This window comes from Lepus europaeus, chromosome X (genome assembly GCF_033115175.1).
Source record: "Lepus europaeus isolate LE1 chromosome X, mLepTim1.pri, whole genome shotgun sequence".
Classification (NCBI taxonomy): domain Eukaryota; kingdom Metazoa; phylum Chordata; class Mammalia; order Lagomorpha; family Leporidae; genus Lepus; species Lepus europaeus.
The window spans coordinates 130,823,212-130,845,935 of NC_084850.1; the positions used below are offsets into that span (position 1 = coordinate 130,823,212).

Below are 22,724 nucleotides of genomic sequence, written 5' to 3' on the forward strand. Positions count from 1 at the left end.
TTGTCGGCAACCACATATTCATCATCTCTATAACCCCAGTTTTGAGCTCAATGTCTGGCAAACACTGGTGCTTAATAAATAAATAAATGTTAGATTAACATGCGAATCGCCCCTTGAATGGAAATGAGATTATGTCGGTAGACTAACTTTGTCCTTACTAATCTCCCACCTTGTGAGAAGGATCTTTGAGCAGTATCACAATAGGCATTTTAGGGCCGTCACTGGGTCCTTCTCGTGACCCCTGCCTCCAACCGTCAGCAGCATCCACCCTCTATTCCTCTCTGCTCTACATCCTGGGGTCTGGAATGGTCCCCAGCCCGCCGGGAAGCAGCAGGGTTCCCGCTCCTCGGGCCCTCCCAGGCGCACCCCCCTCCTTTCCCCGGGTGCCCCTTCCTCCTGCCACCCTGCACCGCCCACAGCCACGCCCTCCCCGTGGGCGAGATCACCTGTCCCTCCTCCGCCGCCGCCTCCTCGGGTACCCTTTCGCCCCCCTCGCGCTCCCCCTCCTCCGCCGCCTCCCCCAAGCCCTCCCCTTCCCCGCCTCCTCCCACCCCTTGGTGTATATAGTAAAGGCCGGGCGCCGCACGCAGACACACACTCACCCGGACACAGGCGCACACACGCTCACGCACAACCGGCAGCGGCGGCGGCGACAGCGGCTCGGTGACAGCGGCGACGGCGGCTCCCACCGCTGCGCACCCCCTTCAGGCGGCCGGCGGCGAGGCCAGACCGGAGAGTTCCCACACCCGCGACCACCCCGCGGCTTCCTGGAGGCGGCGGCCGCGATTGCGAGGTAGCGGCCGCGGCGTCCCAGTGCGGGCCGGGGTCACCCCCGCCCTCTCCAAGCGGACCTGCCACCGGGACGCAGGGGGCGCGCCGGGCTGGGCGCGCCTGGCGGGGCCCGGCGCCCGGGGAGGGGCCTGCTCCCGGGGGCAGGACGGCGCCCGGAGGCCGGGGCCAGCGGGGAGGGCCGGGCGGGGGCGGGGACGCGGGCCGAGGCCGCCACCCGTGTGGCGCGCCCGGGCCCCGCTCCTGCTCCCGGCGCCGCGCACTGGCCGGCGGGGCTGGGGACAGCCAGGGAGGCGGCGCCGGCCGGCGGGGCGGGGGCCCCGAAGTGGGTTTCGGGCCGCCACCCGCGCTGGCACCAAGCGCAGAGGGCGGCGCGCGGCAGATTCCGCGCCCGGGCACCACACCGGGCCGCCTCCGGATCTGCCATTCTGCCCCGGCCCGGAAAACCCGGCGCCTTCCAGGCCCTTCGAAAGATGGATTCTGTTGACGTATCTGGCGGCCCTGGCGAGCCGGGTGGAAAGTTGGGTTTTGCCAGATCGCGCTGGGCTCCTCTTTGTGACGCTCGGCCAGCCCTGCATCCTCCTGGAGCCGGGTGAGTGTGCGTCGGCGCCCGGGGAGCCCTGGTGCCCCCGAATGCCCAAACCCGGGGTGGCCGCACCAGCTCGGGCTTTCTGCCATGTTAGGCACGGAACAGCGTCCTCGCTGCATTTTTGCGTGCGTTTCGGTGGCGCCTTTCGCTGCGGAGGGAGTTACGGCTCTTCGCCGCTTTGCTGCTTTTCGGGCTTGGGGTTGTGCTCTGTGTGTTGGTTTGTTTGCCGTTTAAAGCCCGACTATTGTTCAGGCTAAGCTCCGCCTGGGTGGGGAAATGGCATCCCCCCCCCCCCCCAGTTGCTGGCGAGGGGTAGAGATGTTGCTTTGTGTTTCCCTATCAGAAGTCCCTGGAGTAGGTTTGGGGTACGACGGATGGATGAAGCGAGCGGCGGGGCACGAAGGAAGAAGGTGGCTCTGCAGGGGCGGATTGTCACCCACCCCGGGGCAGGCAGACAGCCTCCCTTCTGCCTGCCAAACTTTTATGAATATTCCTTTTGTCGCAAGGGGAAGCTTAATGAATCTGGCCCATTTTCTAAGGGAAAGCAGCCGGGCTTTAACAATGGTTTGGGAACTTAATCAATGAGAAAGGCAGGAGAGGAGGAGGGGGCGCTGACACCATGTCGGGGAGGTGGCTGCTGCTTGCAGAGTCAGGTAGGGGAGAGGTGGGTAGGGCAGGGCGCAGCGCCTGGGTGGCCGCTCCTCTGAACTATTGGTAGGTCTTACCTGTGCCCACGGGTGCCACCCACTGTCGTGCCCCCACCTCCTGGTCTGCCCAGAAGCTGGCAATGGGGTTTGAGGGGCGGGTTGCGGCAGTGCACGGCCGGCCCCCCTCATCTGGCCTTTTTAAGGATGTGTAAATATTTTGCTGAGGATAAGTGACATCAACAGAATGATATTCCGCAGAGCCCGGGTGTGCAGCAATGATAAATAGATACGGCCAAACAAAGTTTTGATAACCGAGTATTCTCATGGCTCGCTCTGTCTCGTTTGGGTCTTTGTTTTTGTTGGTTTAGCATTATCTCGCATCCTCTGGTGCGATCCCTTTATTTAGCTGATTCTCTCGGAAGCTTCTCTTTGGAACCGAGAGAAAAGCAGCCAGCGGGGAGAACAGCAGTTCTGAGCCTTGCCTGCGTTGGGCAAGGTTTGCAGTGCTTTTCCCAGGGACTCTTTCCCACTGTTTGCCCCACATCTCTTCCTCCGTTTGAGTCATCAGAATTGTTTGATGGTAAACCAAGAGACTTCTGAGAACTTTGAGAATGCCGTGTGGCCATGCCTTTGTTACAGTGGAGGGGCAGCTGTGCGGGAGGGGGGCAGTAGGGAGGCTAGTGGGCGGGGAGCTGCTCACCAGCACAACACCGGGCTCCCACCCACTGTTTTCTCTTCCCGTTTTCTTCCCAAAGGGGGATGTGAGGAGCTATGTCACTTGCAGAAGCTGGGGGTGCACCAACGGCACAGAATCATAAGTCTGCTGGCATCCTAGTTTCCCTGTCCATAGAAGCGCACAGAAGCCATAAGCCCACCCCCCACCCCCAACACAGTATTCTGCCAATGGACACTCGCTTCTCATCTGATAGATGTCCACTAGAGGCATCCCCAAGGCAGCCTGGGCACCGAGAGCCAAGTCAGACTGGAACTTGGAGGTAGTGGTTGCTTTGGCACTGGCCCAGGGGACCATTCAGCCACCCATGGGGGGCGTTCTTTGTAATGCAAAGAAGCCCAGACTCCAGAGGTGAAGTTTGGCCCAGGGAAACCTGCTCAGCTGAAGAATAAATGAGAGAATGGTTTGCCAGGTGAAGCCAGTTGCCGCTGTGAGAACTTGGGAGGAGGGCAGTTGGGCAAGAAGGGTAAAATCCATTTCAAAATCTTCTATCTGGAAAACAAATCCACTAAGACAGGGCATCTGAACGACAAGAAAGAAAAAGAAAGGCTGGGAGGTCTGTGATCAGGTGTGACCAGGAGTGTACTGGCGCCAGTGGCCAGAGAGCCCTGGCTGCGATGACCCAGAAACTGAGGGTGGGACTGGCCCTCCAAATCCGCTAACCCAGATGCAGGTGTTCTGTATGTGCAGATAGCCACGCACAGTATGTTCTGAATCCGCAATAAGAAATACCAAGGTCTGTCCTCTGGCTCTTCCTCTGCCCTTAGATAAGGGCTCTGAGGCTCAGAGAAATTTCCAGTAGTGTCTGATTCCAGACTTTGGAGATTATGATTTAAAGGAACAAATGTCTCTTCACCCTTCCTGCCAGTCTGTTATTTAGTTCTCCCAAAGACCATGGTCCTCAGCCCATCACTCTTCTTTAAAATACGGTACCTAAGTGGGGTGTGTTTGGGTGCTGCCAGTAAGGCAGCATCGTCATCACAGTGCAAATTGATAGATCCAAAGTAGTCCCTAACTATTTCACATGGATGGATGGTGCCTTTCCATCTGGAACCCCCCAAACCCCACTGTCGCTTAGTTAATGAGAGTTGAGTGAGCTGCTGCAGTGAGTGGTGGTGGGGAGGGAGCTGTGTATCACTGTCATGGGAGACCCAGTAGGGAGAAACCTAGGGCTTTACCTTTGGTTGGGGAGCTGAAGTTTCTGGTGCCATGCTCTAGTTTTAGCCCTTGATTTAATCCTTCCAGTATCATGTGAGATGTCGAATATATTCCTGTCTTGCAGATGAGGAAACTGAGGCTCAGACAGGTCACATGATTAGCTCAAAGTCCTTGGTGGGCCCAAAGGGTAGCTGAAATACTTTGGACTTGTAACCATCTGAAATAAGCAAACACGAAGTAAAAATAGGAGGGGACTTGCTATGCAACACGTCATCAAAGCAAATTCCTTAGCCCCTTTCTAACCAGGTGGTAGCCTTCAGCCCCCTGGAAATTCTGGAGCCACTGTGAGAGAAGGGTCCGAATCCATATATGAGGTGCTGCTGGCTCCGCTGCTCCTCTTTCAATCAGAACATGAGGGGGACCTCAGAGAATGAGGCTTTCCAGGAGGGGAAGGAAGGCTGATTGGACTGTGCCCATGCACAAAAGCCTGTGTGGGATTCTGAATTAAGCTTGATTGAGGAAGCGGGGTGACATCCTGGCTGTAGAGTTGGCAGCTCTTTGGAGAATGTCTCTGATTACCACTTCTCCCTCCCACCTGGTTGTCTGCCAGGGTGGCCATCATGTAGTTCATTGCAGACTCAAGGCCTGTCCTTCATGGCTCACAATTTTTGATGTGCCTCTTGAGTGTGCTACTGCCCTGTGCTCTGATGGCAGCTGGAGAGGTGAGTTTGGTGGCTATGTTAGCACTTCTAGATTTCACACGTGACCCTCCTTCTCTCTCCAACCAAGAACGCATACACACAAATATGCATGTACGTGCAGACACAGGCACACATAATTTGATCAGATTTCTGTATCTGCTTCACCAAATTAGATTCCAAACTCAGAATTGTTATGGAAAGAAATATGTGACTTTGACGATCTTCTGTCCCAATCCCTGCCCTGAATAGCTGAGAACGGCTAAAATGGAGGTGGTTCAGCCGGCAGATGCCTTCAGCAAGAATCATGCTCCCTGGCCTTCCACTGCTGTGGAGTAGCCTCCACACAACACAGGCATAGTCTGTCTTAGTCCACCAGGCTGCTGAAACAAGATACCATCAACTAGGTGGTCTGTAGATAGCAGAAAGTTATTTCTCACAGTTCTGGAGCCCAGGAAGTCCAAGATCAAGGTGCTGGTGGATTCCATGTCTACTGAGGGTCCTCGCGTGGTAGAAGGAAGGCTGCAGTGAGGGCTCTGCCTTATGAACTAATGGGATTACTGCCCTTATATAAGAGGCCCAAGATGGCTCACTGCAGCCAGTTGATGGTATTTTGACCCCCAAGTGTTCCACCTCCCAATACTAACACCTTGGAGGTAGGGCTGGGCTCCTAGAATACCCCAATCCTTGTAGTTCCGATTCCTGTGGTAATTATTAGCTCTATCAACTCACAAATTGTAGAGAATTTGGGAATAGTCCCTGCTCAGACCTGTCACTCCTCTTCCCATAGCTTTTTAGTCTTTGAGCCCAGCTCTGTGTAATAGGGACTTTCTGTGGAGATGGAAATGTTCTGTATCTGTGCTGTCCCACACAGTTGCCACTAGCCACATGTGCCTGTGGAGCACCACTAGTCCACATCGGGATGAGCTACAAGTGGAACATGCACTGGAATTCTAAGATTTCATACAAAAAAGGGATGCAAAATAGCTCATTAATAATGTCCATATTGATTACATGGTGAAATGACAGTATTTTGAATATATTGGTTAAATAAGATAGAGTAACAAAACTAATGTCACCTGTGTCTTTTTTGTAATGTTTGTTCTCATTGTTTTATTTGAAAGGGAGAAAGGGGGGGGGAGAGGCTCCAGGCTGAAGCTAGGAGCCCAGAACTCTATGCAGGTCTCCCATGTGGGTGGCAGCAATCCAAGTACTTGAGCCCAGGGAGTGCATCAGCAGGAAGCTGGATCAGAGGCAGAGGAGCCAGGATTTGAACCAGGTCCTCTGCTATGTGATGCCGGTGCCTCAAGCAGCAGCTTAACCCCTGTGTCAAATGTCCCCTCCCCCATTTGTAAACTTTTTTTAAAATGTGCCTACTAGCACACTGTCAGTCATAGGGTGCAAGCCTCATAGCGTCGCCAGATGTGCTGGGGGCATACGCAGCCACCATCTCCATGGCACATGGGAGGCTTGGACTGACTCAGTGACTACAGCAGCCTGGCACCAGGTGATTTTGATTTGTAATGGCTAAGGTGCCATTTGGGGCTCCCCCATCAAGCCTACCCATAATAATGTTTGCTCAGTCATTCTGTGAGGAGCATGGGCTCCAGAAATCTAAGGGTGAGAGCAAGGCAGAGGGTGGCAAAGGCAGGCCTGGCTTAAACAAAATGGCTCCTTGTTCTGCCTTTCCTCACATGCAGTCCACCCTGGGCCTGTGTCCTCATCCATTGGAGAGATGCCTCCTGCCTGAGCCAGCGATTTCCATGACACCTGCTCCAGTGGCAGCCTAGAGTCATATCCTTTCCAGGGACTTGTTCTTGGAGTGTAATGTCCCAAGTAGATCCCCTCATGCTCAGGATGGACCCTGCGGTTCTGGGCCCAACCTTGAAGAAGAGAGGAGAGAAGCAGAAGCACTCATTTCCTGACAGCCTCCTGAGAACCAGAGCAAGAGCGTAGTTAAGTTTTGTGAGCGAGACAGAATACAGGAAAGGAAGCCCACTTCCCACATCCTAGTGTCACAGATGGGGAAACCTGACCACGGGAAGGTGCAGGGGGCGGGGGAAGGAGCTTGACTGGCATTGTGGTCTCACAGAGCCACAGTCACGCATTCCTGGGCCCTTGCTGGGCACTGGGCATGGCACGAATAGGCAGAAAGGGATGGGCTCCCGCACTTGGGAGCACAGTAATTTATAGGTCAGGCGCCTGTGGCTCTGGCTTCTGAGGGGGCTGCCCCCACAGGGGACCCTTGGCTGACCTCCTTGGGCTCCTCGGAAGGAGCGGGTTTTGTTTCCCATGGCAGAAGCAGACTGTTTACTGGAGCACAGGAAGAATCCGACATTCTGGCGAAAACGGCTTCATTAACAGCCAGGGTCTTAGCAGTTCCCTGGAAAAGCTCGTCCAGCTGCACTCTAGCCACTGCTCTGTTTCAACAGCACGATCGGGCCTCGCTGGCAGCCACCACTGGGTGTGTCTGAGCGTTGTTGTTGTTGTTGTTGTTATTTTTGCCTTTGTACGTATGGCCACTTTTGCCTTATAATTCAGAGAAAGGAGTGGAGGCCTGGAAGGGTCGAAATGCTGCAGCTGTCAGCCATTCTTCCCTTCGTGGTTTAAGCCTGGAAGCTCTAGGCAGGCTCTAAAAACATAGTTTGTTTCTGACCAAAGCCCATCCCCAAGTTGGGGGCGCTGCAGAGCCACATAGAATGTTCCAGAACTAAAGGCATGTCAGGGAAGCACAACACCTGCTCTTGAGATCCTCTGAAAGCAGTTGACTGAAAGATCTCCTCCGCCCCTGCTGAGACAGGCAGACACACACACACACACACAGCATAAAGTCCTATCGAGGCTATGTGGAATTCTTTTGCTTTACTATTAATTGGCACTGTGGGGCCCAAGTATGTGATTCATCATCCCAGTTTTGAGGGCATTTGGAAAGCCAGGCAAGCATAACCAAGAGAATGGGCTGCATGTTTTGCTCTCGAAAGAATGATTGAATCTACAGTAAATAAAACGGAATGATTCAGGAAGCTTTTTATGCTCTGGAAAAATCTGCTTTCAAAAAAGGTTTTTGTCTGCTTGTTTCTTTTTCAGTGCCTCCTACTCTGAAGTGTGGACCGAGCTAGCAAGAATTGGGAGGGAATGGCATTTCCTTGCTTTAGTTTAGTTTTTTTTACACTCTAATTGCAGGTTAAGTAAGATACAATGTATTGATTTTGGTTTGGTATGGAACATAACTAGATAATCATTTTATTTTATGAGATATTAATTTCCATCCACTTAGACTGATGAAATATGCACTTAGAATGCACTATACCTACCCGCACCGTTATCACAGTATTTCTTTCCTGTTCCCAGATTTGGATGAAGAACTTATTTCATGTATGTGGAAGAGGAGCCAATGCGTCCTTGGTCAACATACGTGGAAAGCCACGTTAGAGTTTTAGGGAAATGGGGTCTTTTCCTTTTGGTAACTGCTAAAATGATATGTGTTCAAGGTTACATGTATTTGGCTTTATTTATCTCGAGCAGTTCCTCCACACTGGCCCTGTTGACATTTGGGGCCAGATCATTCTTTGTCGTGCGGCTTCTGGATGTACTTCAGCCTCCCTGGCTTCTACCCACTACATGCCAGTGGCAATCCCCCCGCCACCCCAGACCTTGCCAAATGTTCCCTCTGGGACAAAATCACCGTGGTTGAGAACTACTGGTCTAGACCAAAATGTAATAAGTAATTTGTGGTTTTCAGAAAATTCAATTTGAAATAATAAAAGACAGAGTCTCCCCCTCTGACTTTTAGATATTCAGTTCATGGGGGGTGATTAATTAACAGTTGGAAATGGGTCATGTGTCTGATTTAATTCTCAGGTTGGTGGGAGGGTCTATGGGATCGCAGAAGTGCGGAGATGATTTTTAATGCTGGCAACTGAATAAGTCATAGGTAATTGGGGGACACATTGTAGCAACTGGCGGCTTCTCTGGTTTCTGATCAAGAGAACAGGCTTGCTCCTTCCTAATTTCTTTTTCATGCACACCTGATTCCAGGCAGGACTTCAAAGCCCCCAGGCATCTTCCTCCACACCCACTCCTTCCTCACCGTCATTTCTCCTGAAGCATCTTAAGCCTGAGCCAATTAATTTAGCCCTTTAGTGTACTTGTGAGAGCTGTGTCCCTGACATTGTAACTGACTCAGTGCAGACTGTGGCAGCCCTGTTACCCACCACTCAATGCTGTGTTTGCCAGGACGATGGAGAGAGAAAGCTGGTGATGGGAGATGGAGCATTTTTCACGGTTACTGGGCACTCACATTGAGGTGGCTTCCTCAGCCATCCCTCCCCATTTTGCTTCCTCTCCCACACATTTGTTTCCTTGCAATAATTTTGCTTGGGCAACTTGTCCAGGAAAGAGATACCATCACGGCTCCTTCAGGCAGCTAGAATCAGGTAATGCCTACAGGAGCAAGGGCAGATGGAATGTTGCCACGAGGACAAGCCCACAGCCGTCTTCCTGGCAGTCCTTTGAAACGCTAGAAAGGGAGGGTCATGTGTTCCATGGGGAAGGTGTCATGGGGGCAAACCCTGCTGTGTCCATACATGGAAACAGAGTGAGCATGTGGCACTGGGGAAGGGCACAGAAGCAGATCACCCATTACACAGGCCAAGTGTTCCCGAGTCACCACTCCCTGCGGGTGTCTCTGAGTGGGATGGGCGTCAGGGGCTGCTGGTGGAGGGCAGCGGCAGGTGCTCAGTGCAGACGTCAGCGGAGGCAGCTTCATTCTGCAGCCCGGCAAGGTAGGCTGACCTTTTCTACAGAGCGTCTGCAGGAGTTCAGAGTGCCAGCTGCAGAGGGACTCCCTGGCAAGCTTAGCCAAAGAGGAAAGATGGAAAGGTGAGCATTTTGGGGTTTGCCAAGCCAGCTATCTGCTTGCCTTGGTGAGTTCCAGCCTCACTGGAAGAGCAGTGGGAGTCTTCCTTGTGGTCATGAAAGGAGAGGCACTAAGCTGGCAGAGATCCACAGTGTGCTGGGCCCAGGCAGATAAATAATTGATTTGTAGCACGTGACACTTGGTCATTCTAAGTTGCCAGCCCCTTGCAGGCCAGGATTCGGGTGATGGTTGCAACACTGGGAGAGGAAACAGGATCATAAATCTAGGCTTTGGAGGCCAGTCTCGTGGTGCAGAGGCCACGGGGGCCACCGCTGTGTGCTGCAGAAGCAAACAGACAGGTCCGAGTGGTATGTTGTTCCTCAAAATAATGGCAATGGAAATGGCTGTGAAAAACATTTAGACCCTTGTCATAAAAATGCAAACAGTCTTCCTGCTATAGGGAAAAGCTAAATAAACTCTATTGCAGCTGTATTAAGTAGAAACAGATTTGAAAATCGAGTTTTTTTTTTTTTTTTCTGAGACACTTATTTATAGCAGGTTGGGCAAAGGCTGCCACTATCTTTTGCGACTCCGGAAGAGTGTTTTCCAGATGGTCCTGGCTGTTTTTCTCTGTATTAAACTTAGCTGAGCACGGCCTTGCTTGGAGAGGGTCATAGGGACCATTGTCGGTTTTTTTTTTCCAGATGACATTGGCCATTGATTGGCTAACAAATCAATGGATGGGAATGGACCAAGTCTGTGCCAGTGAATTTCCTTTTGCATTTTATAAATAAGAAACATATCAAGGAACTCCCCAAATAGAGGTGCTCTTTTGAGTGCATACAGCAAAACTTTGAAAACCACACAGAGCTACATTTCCCATTAATTTACATTCATTTTTTGGTAAAATAATGCTCTTCTCTTTGCTAAAAGTCTGCAATGTTACCGTTTCCTTTCCAACATCTAAACAATGTCCAGATACATTTCAGATTGAGCAATTAGCTCTGGCTGCAATTTCCTTTCATGAAAAAAAAAATCACTAACCCTGTAGACTAAATATGAAATTATTCAATGTGAAAATATCAGTGTGAGACTATTTGTTCTAAGATCCTTTGTGGCTTATCACTTGCATTTGAAGGTTAGGAAAGGCCAGCTCTGCCTTGTGCTTCCATGGTGAAAACTTTGTGCTCTTAGGAGCTGGGCTGCCGGATTGGAGGTCATCATGGCTGAAACATACAGCCCAAACCACACGGGGAACCATCTTGGAATGTCACAGAAACCCATGATTCCCTCAGGCCAGCCTCGTAGCCTACTGCCTGCATGGGACTTCCGTCTTTTTCACAGGGAAATGGAAGAAACATGAAAATGCAGTAAGTTTACTTTAAAAAACAACAACAACAGGCCGGCGCCGTGGCTCAACAGGCTAATCCTCCGCCTTGCGGCGCCGGCACACCAGGTTCTAGTCCCGGTCGGGGCACCGATCCTGTCCCGGTTGCCCCTCTTCCAGGCCAGCTCTCTGCTGTGGCCAGGGAGTGCAGTGGAGGATAGCCCAAGTGTTTGGGCTCTGCACCCCATGGGAGACCAGGATAAGCGCCTGGCTCCTGCCATCGGAACAGCGCGGTGCGCCGGCCGCAGCGCGCCTACCGCGGCGGCCATTGGAGGGTGAACCAACGGCAAAAGGAAGACCTTTCTCTCTGTCTCTCTCTCACTGTCCACTCTGCCTGTCAAAAATAAATAAATAAATAAATAAAAAACAACAACAAACCAAGCTTTTCCAATTTAATACAACTGCCCTTGATTTGAAAATAGTCTTTTCCACTTTTCTTGGTATAAAAGTTTCTTCTGTGACTGATCAAATTAGTACACAGCATTCACCAGTTAGCATCTTTATTGGGCAGAGTCTGAAGTTGTCCAACTCATATTGGATCTTCCAGTTTTTAAAATGTTACTTATCTGGGACACTAGAAAGTCTAGGATTCGCCTACAAGGCCTGTGTAGATAGGTAAGGGGAACCTCTGTTATGATTCCTAAATGGGAAACACCAACCTGAGCAAAGGTCCTGAGGCTGTTGTCCTGAGTGCTTTACCCACATCTTCTGGTCAGTCAGCCATAGCCAATGTGAAGAATGGAGATGCTTCTTCAGAGGAGTTGGAGGGGAAACTAGGCAACTGAAAAGCAGTTTCAGTGCTGAGAACCTTGGCCTCTCTCCCATGCTCTTGATGTTAACACTGCCAGTTCTATTGGGCTTCATCCTCTCTTCAGCCCTACCCCCAGGCCTGCTGCCATGAGCGCAGGTGCCAAAATAGCTCCCCTGCTGTGGCTCCAGTCTCCTCAGTGCTCTGATTGGTGCCACTGCTCCCCCAGCCGCTGCTCTGCACACCTGCACCCGCTTCCTGTTGCTAAAGCACCTCTCTAGAGTCATCACCTTAGTTCAAGAACATTCAATGACTCCCTGTTTCCTAACCAGCAAGAATAAAACCCCACAAAAGAAGCCCTTTCTTCATTTCCCAGCCCATTCTCCTCCTCCTGGATCCAGTAGAGCATGTGTTGGCTTTGCTTGTTTTCTCCTGTGGAAGGAGGTTGACAAGAAGGTTACCCTGTCTTTTGGGCATCTTTCTAGGTGAGGAAAACTGAGGTCTCGTGTCTAATGTGAAGCACCATTCCAGGCATCATGACATTAGTGGTTGAAAAAAGCAAAGACAGGGGCTGGCACTGCAGCTCACTTGGCTAATCCTATGCCTGCGGCACCGGTACCCTGGGTTCTAGTCCTGGTGCTGGATTCTGTCCCGGTTGCCCCTCTTCCAGTCCAGCTCTCTGCTGTGGCCCGGGAAGGCAGTGGAGGATGGCCCAAGTCCTTGGGCCCCTGCATCCGCATCAGAGCCCAGGAGGAAGCACCTGGCTCCTGGCTTCAGATCAGCACAGCGTGCTGGCCGTAGCGGCCATTCAGGGGGTGAACCAACGGAAGGAAGACCTTTCTCTCTCTCTCTCTCTCTCTCTCACTGTCTAACTCTGCCTGTCAAATAAAAAAAAATAATTTTAGCCTTCTTACAAGCCTTTTACTACTCTGGGCTCGGATGCCACCTTTCTGTCTTGCCAGCAAGTGGGTGTTGCTTCAGAATGGCACTTGTGGCTTGTGCTATGGGCAGCAGAGCCGCTTACCCAAGTTCTGGAATTTGCAATGGGAACATAGTGGAAGGAGCTGGTCCTAGCTGGTGCAGATTGTTTCCTTAGGAACGGTCTCCAATGGCTACTCATCACATTGTAAATGCAACAATGTTGCCTGACTTTTGGAACTCCTGCTATAGGCTGGAACAGGTGATTTTCATATTTTGTTTCTAGTTGCATGACAAGCACATGAGGTGGGTGCGTCTTATCCACTCCATTTCACAAAGGAGGAATTGCAGGCCCAGAAAGGGGGTTCGTAACTTACACAAGCTCACGCACAACTTCCAGAAGGTGGGACTGGGATTCTTTTTTTTTTTTTTTTTTGACAGGCAGAGTGGATAGTGAGAGAGAGAGAGAGACAGAGAGGAAGGTCTTCCTTTTTGCCCTTGGTTCACCCTCCAATTGCCGCTGCGGCCAGCACATCGTGCTGATCCGAAGCCAGGAGCCAGGTGCTTCTCCTGGTCTCCCATGCGGGTGCAGGGCCCAAGCACTTGGGCCATCCTCCACTGCCTTCCCGGGCCATAGCAGAGAGCTGGCCTGGAAGAGGGGCAACTGGGATAGAATCCGGCGCCCCGACCGGGACTAGAACCCGGGGTGCCAGCGCCGCAAGGCGGAGGATTAGCCTGTTAAGCCACGGCGCCAGCTGGGACTGGGATTCTATACAGCCTAGGTCAGTAGAACTTTCTGCAATGATGGAAATATCAGGACTGCCAGTAGAGTAGCCACTAGCTACGTGGAGCTACTAAGCACTAGAAACGTGGCTAGTGTGAATGAGGTCTGGATTTCTCAGTTTGTTCATTTTAAATGTAAATTGGCTCTCATGGCTAGGAGCTGCTGTGTTGGACAGCTGTCCTCTAGAATGCACTAGTGTCAAAGGCCCATCCCGCCCCGCTCTCTCCTTGTGTGCTGCTGTCCTTGGGCACTGTTGCCTGTACATCTCTCTTCCTCCCTGCCTCCTGACTCAGCACAACTCATTCCTTCCTCAGAGGCCAGGAGTCAGGTGCTTCTCCAGCCATAGTGTGTGGCAGAGTTGCCTCCTGGACCGAAGACAGCAGTGGTCACCGGCTCCCATAAGCTGGGAGAGGCTTGCTTTCTGCTGCTGTCCTGGGGAGCTGTCCTTCTCCCAGACCGAGCGTCATCTGGGCGACAGTTTGAACATGGGGCTCCTGGGAGCCAGTGGAGAACCAGTCACAGGGTGAAGGAAGAGGCATGGACTCCAAGGCCTGCCTGACCACCCTGCCTGTACTGCTGTCCTCTGTAATTAAATGGGGGGGGGGGGAAGGGAGAGCACACAAGTGAGGCAGAGGATGAAGCTCATTCGCCCCCTGCCCCTTATTGCTTCACCCTGGTTAAAATCTCTGCCCATGGGGAGGGCAGGAGCCAGCTGCCCAGGGACAGGACCAGGGGAGAGGGCAGGCATGGGAGGCTCCCTGGAGGAGGGGCTGCTGCATGGGCTGCCTTGACTCCACATTTCTTCAGTGCTGGCAAGGTTGTTCTGGTGCAGGTGGAAGAAGTAGCTGAGGTTACTCATGAAAGTAGCTGTTCAGCTGTTTTCCTGAATATTTGTAAAATGCAAGAGCAATGTGGAATTGCTTTCCAACTGTGCACCAATTTGCGCTTTTTCCCACAAGACCTATGCTTTTTTCTTTTCTCTCTTTTGTTTTTGAGTGCAGAAGTCATGTGTCTTTTTTTTTTTTTTTTTTTTGTGGCTTGATCTCAAATCAACATTCATTCTCTTGAGCCAGGCAGCACTTCCTAAAACTCATTCTAATCACAATCTATGACAATCCAACCCTCCTCGGCTCCTGGCAGTGTGCTCCATTACACTGAGATGCTGATGATATGTTGAATAAAAAAAGTGCAAACACATAAGTTTCCCCCAGTCTGTCTGTTTCCCAGAGCAAGTCCTCAAAGGCATGAACTCAAGGTCTCATTTCTAGTATTGTAGCGTTTCTGCCCCCATCAGTCGCTGGTGAAATGGGCAATTCTTGTGCTTCAAGAACTCCATCTTCCTGCCACTTAGCTCTGTGCTGGTCCACCCAAGAGAGCTCAGCAACTGTGAGCCGACCTGTGAGTTGCAGAGCTGGGTCCTGTCATCTCTGTCACCATCTTTGTCACTCTCGAGGAGTCCAGGCCTGCCTTCCGGTAGCCAGTTCTGCCTGCCCTTGGCTCCGTCGTGGCTATTTGGAGCATGAATCTCTTCATCTGTCATCTCTCTGGGATATTTCTGCACTTCTTTCAAACCTCTCGCGTGCCCCGTGTTTCTATAGAGAGGCCCCTGTGGCTGAAGGTGAAGGACCCCACGTTCTCTAAATCCAAGATGGAGCTGAAGCGCCTGGCCAGGGACTGGCCGTGTGCCCTTCCCTTTAAACCACGTGATGCTGTTTCCATTTGCAGATGAGGAAACAGAGGCAGCAAAAGGGCAGGTTCCAAGCCATGAGCAGAAAAGGTGGCCAAAGACCAGATCCTAATGCATCTTGTCAGCCTTGATAAAGAACTTGCACTCCATCAAGGGCAGTTTCTAGGCAGCCAGTGCCATGATCTCATCTGTGTGTTCAGCCTTTCCTTTGCAGCCAGGGGTGGCTGCAGCCCAGGCCAAGGGGAGTGGTCAGCAAATCTTGGCGTGGTCCATGTTCTGAAGAAAACGTGATGAGCATAAATGAATGGGTCTGAAGAGCCTTTTAAAATCACTTTGGGGGGAGGGAAACAAACCCTGACAGACATAGGCAACAACCGGAAGCACCTTCCACCAGCAGCCTTACCCTCACTTGGTAAATACGTACAATGTGAGTAGGTCTGAATCTATAAGCAGTAGGAGCATGTGGCTTAGGCCCGGCTGTGGGGGGAGAGGAGATTTGCCTAGTTTTGACAGGCTTCCTGGGATATGGCCTTTTCATTTTATTCAATTTTATTTTTAAGGTGTGTTTGAAAGGCAGAGCTACAGAGAGAAAGAGAGATCTTCCATCTGCTGGTTCATTTTCAGAATGGCCACAACACTCTGGGCTGGTCCAGGCTGAAGCCAGTCATCCTAGTCTCCCGCATCTTGGAAGGACTCTCCTGCTGCCTTCCCAGGCACATTAGCAAGAAGCTGGACCAGAAGCAGAGCACATGGGACTCAAACTGGTGCTCCAATAAAGTGTGCCAGCATCGCCAGTAGCAGCTTAATCCACTGCACCACAATGCTGGCCCCATACTTTCAATTTTAAACCCTGATGGTCCTGGTCAAACTGAAACAAGCTGGTCACCTGATCTGCCAGGGGAGGTGTTGTGGCCTGGGCAGCCAAGCTGGTTTGGGCCAAAGCAGATGAAATTCAGTTCAGCCACAGTGCCACAAGGGGGTTTGGGAATAGAAAAGGCACGAATACAGTGCAAAAAGCCTTTCGCTTAGCTTCTGTGGTTGCAAATGCCATGCTTCTCTGAAAATAGGAGCCTGAGAACACCCCTCTGCTCTCCTGGAAACGAGGCTGCACCGTGGCCTCCTTATTTTCCCAGCTATCTGAAGTCCTGTCCGGACATTTCAGGTGGATTTCAAATGAGCCAAGGAGTCCGTGGGTCCTGCCCAGATTTGGGATTTGCAGCTGCTTAGCAGGAGGCAGGAATCTTTAAAAATTGGGACCTGACTGAGAGAGACAGTTTCTTTACATAATGCATTTCCACATCCTTACACTCCTGATTGGAAAAGATAATTCACCACTATCATCACTCAGACCTTGATTTGCAAAGCAGTTGTGTCCCTCCATTCTCCAGAACTCTTTAGAAACCGAATTAAATGTTTAGGTCTTCGAAAGCATCCTCCTCCCCCCCCCCCGCCCCCCAAAGTGAATAAGGAGTAAGGCGGAGAGGCAGTCTTGGAACACTTCAGTCCAGGGAAAGACAGGAGAAGGGGTGAAAAAAGCAAAAATGAGATTTCCGTGGCTGCATGGGTCAGAGAGTGAAGGAGCAAGAAAGGTCCCAAATGGGACTTGGGTCTTTGGAAAAAGTCCCCAACCGTCTGCTGGCCTAAAATGAGTGTGTGTATGCACATGAGCTTTGCCATTTATTCCCGCCCTTCCTTCTGCATCACTGTGGGAGGAGGGGCCATTAGAGCCAAATTGCGTCCCATCCCGTAGCTTCTTTCCCAAGCATAGAGGACATGGTGAGTAAAAGCCTAAATCATAGTATCAGCATTTTGAAAAGGTTTTCGATTTCACATGCACTTTCAAGAGGTCAGAATTTGTCAGCAGTGGGGCGACATGGGTTTTACTTTTCTGGATAATGGTGGGTTTTGAACGCCAACTGTAAGGACGGGGCAAAGTCCTCAAAATGATCCTTCCCAGATTGTTCTTTGTGGATTTTTGCTTAAAATCCTAACATCCACACAGAAGAGGATGTGTTATGAACTGTGTAGCTGAAAGAATTTTCACAAAAGTACACCCATGTCACCAGCACGCCGATGGAGATCTGGACCCCAGGAGCCCCTTGTCACTCTCACAGGCAGTAGCCACTGTGTTCCAGCAGCAGATTCGTGTGTCTCATTCGGTCATTTTTAAAGTGTAGCTTTGTGTCTGAGCACCAACCATGCGAAACAAAGGTCCTTGTGATTTCGGGGCGGGGCGGGACAAGGCTAGGGTGGGGAGCGGAAGGGTCAGAAATGTTCTGAGGGTTCTCTTGCTCTGGCTGCTCTGAGACAGGCCTGTGAAGCAGGAAGTTTCCAAGCTGGGTGCTTGCCGGGATAGCACTGGGTACAGGCTGACCTATGTGGCCCAGGATGACACCCAGGCAGCAAGCCAATCACCTGCTCTCGCCACCACCTCTGCCAAAGGCAGCCACCAGGCTTGCCTTATCTGCCTTATTCAAGCCCCTGCCAGGTCTTGCCAATGTCCCGAAGCACTGAGGACAGGATGACAAAATGGCTGATAGTCCCCCCAGAACGGATCAGCCTTCTGGAAGGTCAGGCCAGGCACAGCCGCTGGAGCTGCATCTCCAGGCTGGACATTTTTCTGCCACTTCCAAATGAGGGGATGATTGATTCATTTCACTTCCTCGTAGGTTTCGGTGGTATTGTTCTATGTGGCTCTGCCCCCTTTTCTTTCTGCTGCAGGAGGCAAACTGTCCGAAGGCAGGCGTGGAGCTCTGGAACATACATCGTAACGTGTCTGGAGCGGCATCAGAAAAGGACTTATTTGTTCTCCTGGGCTGTGCAGTGCCGAGTGATTGAATGCTCGCCAAGCTGTCAGTTTTATGAAACAAATTCCCTAACCCCCTTGGCCCAGAGCTTTGCTCAGCCTGAGATGGAAAAGAAATAACTTTTAATAGAAAACTCATTGCTCAAATCGAAGATAAGATTTCAGAATTACTTCTCTCCTAAGAATAAAATGAAATATTGAAGCTAGCATTTGATGGGGGACTCTTCAGGAACCTTATTCTCGGTTCTTGGTTAACAAACTATGTTAATAAAAATATTTAGACTTTCGTGATGCATAATGCATTTTTATTCCTAGGGAGCTGGCCTGTTTGTATACACAGATGTTTCCTGTGCGCCTTCCATCATTGCTTCTATTTTTTCTAAAACAATATTTTGTGCAGGAAACAGAATCTTATGTTGAGATCCTAAGCCCCTCACAGACCCTGTTAGTTTGAGTGAGGATATTTTCACTTCTAGATTTAAGAGTTTGGGGACTGAGGGGGCATCTTTGAGTCAGGCGTACAGAGAATCTGCTCTATGGAGACGTTAGATGGTTCTTCATGGCCTTCTAGATTCCACCTGGCCGAGTCTTCCAGGGATGCTCTTGGCTGAGGGGCTGCATGGCTTTTCTGTCTCCTTTGTCACTATCACAGCCCCCCAGAGTAACGCCTGCCCTCTCATCTGAGCCTGAGGTGTGTTTCAGCTGGCTTTCACAGGTTTTCCAGTACCAGGAACTCTGGGGCAATACAGATCACCAGCTCAGTTTCTCTGCCCCTCTCAGGAGTGCATAAAAATAAATTACAAATAAAACCCACAGGCGAGTGTGCTAAGGGAAGAAATGAGGCTTTACACATCAGCATTTTTCAGGAAAAATATATAAAACAAAACAAAATGATGAACCTGTCTTAATTGAAAAATGGCACAATGCCCTCGTGAAAACTTGGAGCTCAGAATTCAGTCCCTGATATCTCAGTGCTGAGTGTATATTTCCTCCCGTGGCTGCCCCTGTATCAGGCAGTGTGTTGAAATGAGATATCATTTGGTGTGACTATAGGAGTAGGCCTTGCCCTGGCTGTCTGACGCAGAGCAGCATCCTTTGCTGGTTCCTTGGGTTTTCGTTTGTCGTCTTTTTGTTTGTTTGGTTTTTTAGTCAATTTGTGTTTTTCTATGATCATAAAAGTAAGGTGTATTTATTTAAAATTACAAATATGGAAAGATGACAAGAAGAGAGTACTCATTCATCACTCTGCCACCCAGAGGCTACCTCTGTCAGTGTTTTGGGTTCATGTCCTTGGAGTCTTTTTTTCTGTACATATATCCTTTATTTTCTGTGAGTTTGCAAAGTATGTGCCACAATTCAAAGTCCTGGGTTTAAGTGGGTCCCCCCCAATAAAAACCTGTTAAAATACATTTCTCTTACTATTTTTTAGTGTATTTATTCCTAATCTCCCACTGCCACATCTCCCCAGCACATAGAACAGCTCCTGGCACCTTGCAGCTGCTTAATAAGTATTGTTGAATCAATGAACACATGATGACCATTTATCCTCACATCACTGCCTGCAGGTGAGCATTGGCTCCCGAGGCCAATCGCTTGCCGTCGTCCATTACTGCCTCTCCTGAGCTGTCAGATCAAGTCACGGGTAACTCCTCCCCCCACCCCGCACGCACACCTCAGCTCTCCACTGCATCTGCTCTTCCTGATTTTCCATGTATCTGGGGCAGTGAATGGCAGCAATGGAAGGGTCTAGGCTTTGGAGACAAACAGATCAAATTCAACTTCCGCCAACTGCTACATGATGGGGTGAATGTCTTAATCTTTCTGGGCCTCAGAGGTGTCATCTATACAATGGGGAACAGTGCTGCATACCTGGAAGGATGCGTGACAAGAATGCATGAAGCCTAGTACCCAGGAAGAGTCCCATATCTGTAGCTACCAGGATTTTTTCCACTTTCGTTTTTCCAATGACAGCCGTGGAGCATTGTCTTTCTCTTTGGATTTTAGGTCTTTTCATCTCATGAATATAGACAGATTTCTTTCTTTCTTTCTTTTTTTTTTTTGGACAGGAAGAGTTAGAGAGAGAGAGAGAGAAAGGTCTTCCTTCCATTGGTTCACCCTCCAAATGGCCGCCTCGGCCGGCATGCTGCGCCAATCCAAAGCCAGGAGCCAGGTGCTTCCTCCTGGTCTCCCATGCAGGTGCAAGGGCCAAGCACCTGGGCCATCCTCCACTGCACTCCTGGGCCACAGCAGAGAGCTGGACTGGAAGAGGAGCAACCAGGACTAGTACCTGCGCCCCAACCGGGACTAGAACCTGGGATGCCAGTGCTGCAGGCAGAGGATTAGCCTAGTGAGCCACAGTGCCAGCCTGTAGACAGATTTCTGATGAGTTTCTTTATGCTTCTGTGCCAGGTAAATCCGAGAAATAGCAAAGAATTGAGGGGCCTTTGTAATAATCAGCCGTGGTGTGAGCTTCCTGCACTTCAGGTGCCCCGCTACACTGTAACTGCATTCACGTGACTGACCCCCTCAGCCTGGGGCCCACAGTGCTTGCAATTGAAGAATCACTCCATGTATGTTGATCGAATAAATGAATGAATGAATGAGGGAATGAACAAAAACTATATTGTACACATCTTGCCCTTTTCTCAGCCACACATGGGAACTTTCTGTAATCTCCTGAATGACAAAAGCAAGCTAAAGTGTAGCATGACATCCGTAGCCCTCTGAATCTCTACTAGAAGCCTCTGATAGACACATGAGTATTGGTCCTGCAATGTGCCCATTTATGGAACAAAAGGATGTTTCCTCTTAGTTGCTATGATTAAGTCCATGGATTCCCTGGTCACAGGTTCTTCAAGGCAAGAGGAGTGAGAGTGTATGCCCAGTACAGCTCTTGTCTGCAGCTTTGCGTTTGACTTATGTGTGTGTTGGCATCTCTTTCACACAGAATCTGATGAGCTGGCATTTATTTTTGACAGCATCTCAAATTTTGTGAACATCGGAGACGAGGACTGGCATTGTTTTTAGTAATATCTCAGGTGGTGGCAGGACAACCTTGATAATATAAATGAGAGTCTTAAAAAGATGTCTTCTTAGAGTTCTTCCAAAAAAAGAAAACTAAAATTTCAGCAAAAAAAGACCTTTTGCACTTTCTAAAACAAAGGCTTCCTTGAGCATCACCTTTTTGCAGACTGGACACAAATAAACACAGACAAACACACACAGTCAATGAGATGTATTTCCTTCCCTAAGTCCCTCTGACAGTGATTGCTAGTTTGTCACCCAAACTTGTTTTGTTTATCTTCCTATGCACCCAGCTGGGACTACATTTCCCAGCCTCCCTTGCAGTTATGTGTGCGGCAATATGCCTGAGTTCTGGCCAATGGATGTCAGTGGAAATGACATGTGCACCTCTGGTCCAACCATAAATCCTTTCCAGGTTTTTCTCCAAGTTCTTTTCTTATCCACTGATTCTCAGGATGGATCAAATCCCTTGGAAACCAGGATTAAAGATGGAAGACCTTCTTTTGCCATCACTGCATGGAACAGAACTGCTTGATGTGGACCCTGCTCTCTGGACTGTTAAACAAAATCTGTGCTTCCATTATTTAGCCATCATATTCTGGAACTATCTGTTATGCATCTTAGCCCACTTTAACTAAGTCATACTCCTTTTTATTTAGGTAGATGGCAGTTTTCAAAGACCTTTTATGTGCCAGGCATTATAATAGTCTTTTCAATAGCACTGCAAAGGCACCCTCATTTTATTGCTATATATACAACTCCAAGTGGGAAGGAGGTAAGTACTGTGTCCACCATGGTCACCTGGCACAGAGGAGGCATTGAGTAGGGCCTTGGTGAGGCTTGTTGGTGATGGAGGAAAGAAAGGTTCAACAAGGCAATAGTACATGCCTAGGGCCCTTAGCTTTAATCCTGATTTGCCTGCCTTCAAGGTCCAGCTGCCTCTGAGTAGCAGTGACCCAAGTCTGCAAGAAGAATGGGTAGGGAATCAGTGAAGGGCACTTGGAAACATTTTAAAAGTAACACATGTTTTAAAATGAAACAGAAATGTAAAACAGAAAGGAACAATCTCTTGTAATCTTATCAGAGATAACTCCTGGTACATGTTCATTTTTTAATTTTTTTAAAGATATCTTTATTTGAAAGAGTGACAGGGAGACACACACACACAGAGAGAGAGAAAGAGAGAGAGAGAGAGATCTTCCATCCACTGATTCACTTCCCAGATGGCCACAACAACCAGGTCTGGGCCAGGACAAAGCCAAGTGGCAGGAGCTGAAGTACTTGGGCCATCATCTGCTGCTCCCAAGGTGCAATAGCAGGAAGCTGGATCAGAAGCAGAGCAGCCTGGATTAGGACTGATGTTCTGATGTGGAATGCTGGTGGATGCTGGTGTTGCAAGCAACAGCCTAACCCATTACACTGCAACACTGGCCCTCATGTTTGATTTTTTTCTTTTAATTCTTAACACATACTCAACAAAACTTAATTCATGTTACATATATAAAATGTACATTCTCTCCTACCATGTGACTTTTTCACTTATTTTTCCCATAAATAATTTCTTTGGGCATTTCTTTTTTCTGTGTCAGGGCATACTAGTCTGTGTCATCCATTGCGACAAGTAGACAATATTCTGTGTGATAATCTATGATAATTAACCCAATTCTTTCTTGGTTGATATGGAAGTTGCTTCTCGGGTTTCTGGGATAAATGTGCCTAGGTCTTTGGGGTAGATTCCTGAGAGGGAAATTGGGTGCACTGGCAGGCACTTTTTCATTGTCCTGTACACATGGAGACCTAGTTCTGCAGAAAGTCCAGGTGGTCAATAAATAGGGAAATGGACTCAGAGGATTTAGTTCTTCAAGCTAATGTAGCAAAGAAAGGGTTTCCAGAATCTC

At 49.8% G+C, this 22,724-nt stretch overlaps 1 protein-coding gene across 2 annotated transcripts in view; it reads left to right on the forward strand.

Annotated features, from left to right (window-relative positions):
• Window positions 1-729: 729 nt before the first annotated feature.
• Window positions 730-22,724, forward strand: part of RAI2 (retinoic acid induced 2) — a 60,561-nt gene continuing 38,566 nt past the window's right edge. The window contains exon 1 of one of the 2 annotated variants that reach the window (XM_062183289.1): window positions 730-793. The gene's annotated coding sequence lies outside the window, so the exon portion shown is untranslated. Of the gene's footprint in view, window positions 794-1,143; window positions 1,382-22,724 lie in introns of those variants that run through there. The other variant, XM_062183288.1, reaches the window with a different exon arrangement.